Genomic DNA, 7,627 nt, shown 5'->3' on the forward strand with positions numbered 1-7,627 from the left:
GGCAAGATGTATGCCGGAACATCAGGACCCCTCCGCGGTGCTCCAGCTGCGGCGCGACGAATCCCGCTGAAAACCACCCGTGCAACCCCCTGTACATAGTGTGCGAGGGCCTTCACGTCGCAGGCTCCGTGGACTGCCCCCGACGCTTCCAGCCCCGCAATCGACCCCCCTCGTACGCTGAGGTTGTTTCAGAAGAAAGAAAACTGCCCAAGGCTCCGGACGACACAAGCCTCGGAAACAGCAGCCCCAGGGCAACGAGCACTAGGTGAGCTACTCGAGCGCCCTCTCACGCTGCTCGTCGCAACCCACCTCCCCGCTCTTTGTCTCCTCCCCCGACATTATTAAAGAACTATCCGCCATTCGAGCGGAAATCGACCTTTTTCGCCAAGAAAATGCTACTCTCCGCTAGGAAAATAAATCCCTCAAGCTCCAGACAGCTACACTCGCTGGCGAGCCCTCGTCCGCAAGCCCTCCCCCGCCGAAGCGTAAAGCCACATCCGACGACCCCCGCGCGCCACCCCCTAGCCTGGAAGAACAGGCCGAACTGCAATTAGCCAACATCAAACAAATTGCCAGAAAGCACTGCTGGAGAAAAAACCGATTAATACAGCAATTTACATCAAATGCTGCAGGTAACTCTAAAATAACTCTACCTTGTGCATTAGACACAGCATCGTTCCTGGCCCTTGACTTAACCAAGGCGTTCGACAGGATTTCGCACACAGCGATACTTCACGGGTTAGCATCAATCAATCCAGGCTAACGCATGTACAACTACATCCGTGATTTCTTGACAGATCGCAAGGCTTTCATTCAGATTGGTGATGTTAAATCAGATATCTGATCTCTTTCATCCATGGGAACACCACAAGGTGCGGTGCTATCACCATTGCTTTTTAATCTTGCTATAATTAACATTCCGAGAAAGCTCAAACAGATCCCCCACCTGAAATTGAGTCTATAAGCGGACGATATTACCCTCTGGGTTGCAGGAGGTAGCGACGCTCTCATTGAAGAAACCCTCCAACTTGGAGCCCAGACAGTCGCGGACGAAGCCAAACTTGCTGGACTGACCTGTTCAAAAACGTGGCACTAAAGCCCCCCCCCCCCCCTCCAATATTAGAATCTGCAGTGATAATCACCCGATTAGAGGTACACACTTGAAAGATACTCAGACTGCTCGTACAACAAAATAGGGCAAACACACAATTCCTCACACACCTTAACAAGCACGTCACACAGACTATCGGACTGATAAGACATATAGCTACTCGGCGTCAAGGCTTGCGAGAAAATGAGAGGATACGCTTGATCCAAGCCTTCGCCGTGAGCAGGTTCACGTACTCTCTGCCGTACCTTCAGGTCAGCGCTACTGACCTTGAAAAAATCAACTGCATCATTCGAAAAGCTTACGAAGGGGCACTGCAACTGCCCCTGCACACGTCCACTGCCAGATTCGAACATCTAGGGGTGCACAACACGGCAGAAGAGCTAGTAGAAGCACACCTTTATGCTCAAATAGACCGTCTAGCTACTACCCCTACAGGATTACACATTCATGACAGAATTGGCCTTAACATACCGGCAAGATTAGACCGGAAAGTCTCCATTCCGTATACCACCCACGCTCAACTCATAGTTCGGCCACTACCCCGCAATATGCATCCAACATATAACGCGGGCCAAAGAACACCGAGGGTACGAGCACTGGAGAGGCGTCTTCCAATCCGTCAAGATATCCACTACGTGGACGCTGATGAATACCGCCACCATGACGCATATGCGATAACCGTGATCACCACCCCCGACTACCCTCCCATCAACTCCCTTACGGTGAAAACCCCCGATCCCGGAGAGGCGCAGGAGGAGGCACTGGCGCTAGCGCTGTCACACAGGCCGACCCCAGCGATTATAATCTCAGATTCTAAAACGGCCGTTCGAAATTTCACTCGTGGCCTTATTTCGTCACTCGCCCTCAAAATGCTGGCTCAAAATTTCCCAACCTCCCCGGTAGAACTAATTCGGACCCCGGCTCATGCCGGCCTCGGTGGAAAGGAGGCAGCCCACGTCGTCGCTCGAGGACTTACAATCCGAACGGGCTCCAGCCTCGTTCCCTACCGTGGGGCCAGATCCGCCAGGGACAGACTGACAACTTACCACGACATTGTCAGTCATTACCGCCTCGCCCGCCGCAAATACCCCCCTGCCCATTCTCAGCTCACCCGCGCGCAGGGACGCACATGGCAACTCCTCCAGACTCACACTCTCCCTTGTCGAGCGATACTTCACCACATCCACCCCTCCCTTCCCCCCCCCCCATTTTCCTGCCTGTGGCACACGCTCCACTGTACTCCACTTCATGTGGGGCTGCCCTAAAGACCCTTTCTCTCTAATTTCCTCCGACGAGCAGCGGGAGGGGGCGCTGGGTAGCTCTGATCTAGGGACACAGCTACCGACCCTATTGCAAATAATAAAGTTTTCTCTCTCTCTCTCTCTCTCTCTCTCTCTCTCTCTCTCTCTCTCTCTCTCTCTCTCTCTCTCTCTCTCTCTCTCTCCCTCTCTCTCTCTCGCGCGCGCGCGTGCCAGTTGAAATAGTGGAAACCTACAATGCTTATGGTGACTTTGCATCCACCACTCGCCCCGAAGAAGACGACGACCTCTTCGATGCATATAAGGATTACTACTAGAATCGCAGCTATGCAAATAAACAATGATAGTGAAACGTGTCCGGCAATTCTCACTTACAACAGCTTCCAATCCTTGCGCGTGAGTGAAAGCTTCCCTGAATTTCCACTGTCAAAGCTGCACCACTCGTCGCAACAAGCGATAGAGAGCCACCCCGTAACGCGTTTCCAAAGCCGTGCTTGTACCAGTTGTATCGCGCCTCCGACAGGTGGCGGCACGAGTCTCGCCCGAACGCAGCGAGACTCATGTCGGCGTCGATAAAACCTCGCCGAGCGATGACGTCATCACGAAGCCAGGTTTTCCTGCGCACGTTCACTGGCCCAATGACCGGACCAGCCTGAACAGCGTCGCTGTTAAAAACGTGAAACGACGATGAGCTTTTCAAACGGCACCTCCGCCTCACAACAAACTGATGGTCCTGCTTCAACCATGCCTCCCAAACACCCAATCCCATAGAGTTTCTTATAACATACACTATAGAGAGGAATCATGTGAGCCGCATAAACTGGCGCTAGCGTCTGTGCGGCTCGCATCAAGGCCGTCTGTGTCATCAAGGGCGACCATTATACCGTACGCTCGCCTTACTTTCGTCATTGGCTTGGTTTGAAACGTTCTAGTGGCCGTAAATTCAAACACAGTGCCAGAAAAACGCCAAGATGCGTGCTTTGTTATATAAGAAGGAAATAAAACACGTGGTTTTTAAGCTAAGGAAAAAGGGAGTCAACCGTAGTCCTTTTAATGGGAGTCTGTCGGAACGGTTGACTTGGCATATCAATACATGGTGAAGAAAGCCAACCCAAAAATACACTTAAGAATTCAAATATCATGCCAAGCCTAATCCAGTAGCTGTGGTCTTCCCATAACCCCCCACGTACGCCACCATCAATTCCCAACCGCAGTTTCCTCTCTAGTATCCTTACAGAGAGAAACTCTATGACCGATAAAGTGCACGTACACGAGCGACCAAAGACACCTGAATAGGGCGGTGCAGAGCGGCTTCAGAAGCGTTTCTGGCAGCAAAAAAAAGACGTGCCCTCCGTTTTCCTGCTCGCTGCAGCTCAAACAGCGAGCCGCTCTGCGCACGCCCAGCCGTAGCCTAGCAACGGAGGCCTGCCCTCCTTTTTGCTGAATCGGCCGATGCTTTGACCGGGTTTCCCTTGGCAAATGGTACCGTTAAGTCTTTCGCATTTGGCGCACTTATCCCTCCAATGATAGAAAAGTAGTCTTGTCCTGCCTTCTTCATTGTCAGCAATGCAGCAGCTATTTTTCTTCTGTGAGGGCAGTCAGAGCAGCGTTTTATGCAGAGCCAGTAAGCAAGGCCAAATTATATGTTCCCTGTCAATCGTCTGCGAGCAAACGCGACGACACAATTTATTTAGCCCGAAATCAACAGGTTGATCAATTTAAGAATTCGTAGCCTACGCCAAATTTGCACTAAAGTGGCCTGATAAAAATGTATGACATTCGGTTGGTATACGGAACACGATAAATACAGCTATCATCCCAATATCGGTCGAGATTTCGGCGCACGTTAAAAAGCACCAGGTAGTCAAAATAAATCCGGAGCCCACCACTATGGTGCGGACCGTCGCACCATAGTGGGACCGTACGGAGCGGACCGTCGCTCTACTGCGAACTTCACTCCACTTTTCGATGCAAAGCATCTCTTGGTCGGGGCTATGTCCGTCGGCGTCCGTCTGCACCTCTCCCCCTCTCCCCACCAGCTGTGCGATAACGCCGCTCTCTTCCTCTCCCTCTCTCCACGTCAGCTGTGCGATAGCGCGCGCGCTGCTCCTCCTCCGCCCTCTCCCCACCAGCTGTGCGATAGCGCGCGCGCTGCTCTTCGTCTCCGCGCGCCGCTCCCTCAGTTGCTGCTTGTCCGATGAACTGAATGGACGCCAACAATTCTGTCAGCGAACTGGCTGGCACACCTTCAACCACCGCCAGCCAGCTCACTCCCAGAACCGCGAGCATCTCTAAAGACAAGGCTGCGCAAAGGAGAGCTCGAGATGCAGAACGCAAACGTCGACGCCGAGCAGCGGATCCACGTCGCCTTCGGCAAAGGGACGCCGCTTCGAAACGTCGACGTCGAGCAGCGGATGCCAAACTTCGAGAAAGTGAAGCCGCTTCGAAACGCCAGCGTCGAGCAGCGGATCCCACACTGCGAGAAAGCGAAGCCGCTTCGGCACGCCAACGTCGCCAAGCGGATCCGGATGCCGCTCACCACATAGTTCCCTTCGGGGAGATGGTGTTATTTTTTTAGTTGAAACGTGAGCGACGAATCTGCGAAAGCGCTTCCGAATAGGCAAGGGTGCCACACACACCAACTAGGTTTAGAACGGGCCCCGAAACCGTCGACCGAAGCGCGAGCCTACTTCGATGCAGCTCCCAGAAAGACCGCCCTGTCTTGGCTATTCGGAAATTGAACGGCTTTTTTTTTAAATCGTTGGGGGGCCATTATATTGTGCCAGTGACTAAATTATATTTAAAAAATGTGAAATTAGGCAATAAACACGGTGTTTTACTTTATCTGAGTTACCAAAATACCGATTCTTATAGTATTTCCTTTTGGGTGAAGCTTTGGTTTACAAACGCACAGGACACGACAAGTCACACGAGTGATTCCCCGTTGAGGGGAAATACGGTTATCGCTTAGCTAGACGCTTCTCTGCTGCTGAAGCTCCGGTTGTGCTGAACGGGCCGTCGAAACAAGAGCGCACCGCCAGAAACGGTCAGCTAAAGCTCTATATTATTACCTGATATTATATTATATTATAATATATTAGCTCTATATTATATTATTACCTCATTGCTAATTTACGATGAAAGAAGCCAGGCACGGGAAAAAAATATTGCCAGTTTGACAATTGCCTTCGAAGCATTTTGTGCATTAATGCCCTTCAACGTGCATTATAGTGATTTCCTATCACGACTCTGAGCTGTGGCATAGGAAAGTCAAATGGTGAAGGAATCGCAGAAGATACGAAGAAATTACAGAGTGATTACTGATCGTACATTTGTCAGAAGCGACATACACCAATTGGATGGTTTTGTTCACTATAGCGTAATAAATTGCACACGTAAACACTACTTGAATGATCGAAAGCACGAGTGTACAATCGCCAAACGTGTCATCTCATTATTCCCATCATCCCACTGTATTCCCTTTTTTTTTTCACTCCACATGTAGCCACGTCTCTATGCCGCTCCCCCTTTTCCCCAAGTAGAGCACAAGCCATCATTTGTAACATATATTATTTTCAATAAAATTATCCAGCTTTCGCATTACTCAGGCTCGATTTCTTGTGACAGCGCCCGTATTGGTCTTCATATCCTGTTTTCGTTGCGGTTTGAGCACGTCGAGCAGACATCGTTTGTTTTTGCGTTGTCTTTAATCTCGCCTCTCTTCGAGGTTATTTGTAACGTTCTTTTGTTTTTCCTTTGCTTGCAAAAAAACAATTCAGCGAGTACTGCTAATTGCACGGCGCTCTTACTAAGTTTTATCTCAAATGTGCTTAACACTTTTTTTACCCTAACCGATGCTTACCAGTACGAGCATCCCAGCAGTCTTACTGTTCTTTCACGTGTTTTGTTGTTGTTGTTGTTGTTGTTGTTGTGTCTGCCATCCACAGTTTTGTGCGCCATGGTCAGTCATTTTACGCGCCATCCCTAGGGTAGGACGTCTGATTACAGACCTGCAGAGTTATTGCGTTGGCATTGTGAAACCACCGAAGTGTAAATCACACTGCTACCGAAGTTACTGTAGTGCTGCGATGCCCACGCCTCATGAAAACTCTCGTACGCAGGGATCGAAATGAAGCATGCTCAATGCATTTACCAAATGTTACAAAATTATACGTGGGATTGTTTAGGGGAGGCCAGATATGGTGCTCGGTGAGATAGAAACGGGGTGTCTATTACGTTCAGAAACAAGTCAACACTACTCGCCTTCCATCCGCCCTTCAAGACTATTACTTCCAGATCTCTTATTCGAGCTGCGCAGAAGGAACGCGGCCGTCGCAGAAAAACTTTGCTCTTGGACTTTATTGCGGGGTAACAGTACCGTAGAGTGTTGGTTTGGGCGTCTTGGTACATAGCGAAGTAGTGAAGTGCAGCACAAAACAAGGGACAAAAACACCGAAGACGACACACAGAGCGCTAGCTCTGTGTGTCGCCTTCTGTAACAGTACACCTCCGATTCAAAGCGCTGCATCGACGCATAAACAAGTAAGCGCGTACGCATGAAAACGACGCAATGCGCAGACCAGTTACTATTCGTATCTGCCAATCATGTTCTAATCACTGTTCCAGAAACCAACTGGCTGGAATATTTCACTGTATCAGGGTTCAGAATTGGATACTTTAATAAAAAGTAGTGTTCCTACATGCGACCAAGAGCTGTAAAAAACGACAAAATTTTAAAAGCCTCCCAGCACAAAAAAAAAACGTGGTCGAATACGCAGTCGTTGATTTCTGTGCTCGACATTCGGGTTCTGGCGCTCAACTGTGCACTTTGTATTCGTCAGCTTGCTACCGAAGAAATAAAAAAGGCAGATCGCACTAGGTGCTGCTGAGTTAATTTCAGCTATCCTAGCCTGGCCTCGATTTTATGGGTCTTCTTTGTTTTTCCCCACAGCACTAAAAGACGTGGCGTGAATTCGGACGCCAGCAACGCAACCGGTGAGCACGCTGTCGAGGTCGACACTGAATCAACTTCCCGAACCGAGAAGCTGCCGACATTGTTAAAGGGAATTCGAGAAGCCGCACTCAACAGCACCATGCAAGGGCTCCAAACAAGCAACGAAGATGAACCCTGACCGAGTATGATGGAGTCCTTTAAGCTCATCGAAATTATTTTTTTTTGCTATCTCGTAAATTCGAGCAATGATAGAGGCAGACCATTGTACATGCCACACTTCAGCTATAATAAAAGTCTGTTAGA

General features: G+C 49.8%; 1 long non-coding RNA gene across 1 annotated transcript in view; it reads left to right on the forward strand.

The window, feature by feature from the left end:
• LOC144152972 (uncharacterized) overlaps positions 1-7,627 on the forward strand; it is a 225,594-nt gene extending 217,967 nt beyond the window's left edge. The window contains exon 3 of the long non-coding RNA XR_013319257.1: positions 7,322-7,627. This is a non-coding gene — a long non-coding RNA (uncharacterized LOC144152972). The remainder of the gene's footprint in view (positions 1-7,321) is intronic.

The sequence above is a fragment of the Haemaphysalis longicornis genome, unplaced genomic scaffold (assembly GCF_048455015.1).
Source record: "Haemaphysalis longicornis isolate Haplotype H1 unplaced genomic scaffold, Haemaphysalis longicornis Haplotype H1 scaffold_9, whole genome shotgun sequence".
NCBI lineage: Eukaryota > Metazoa > Arthropoda > Arachnida > Ixodida > Ixodidae > Haemaphysalis > Haemaphysalis longicornis.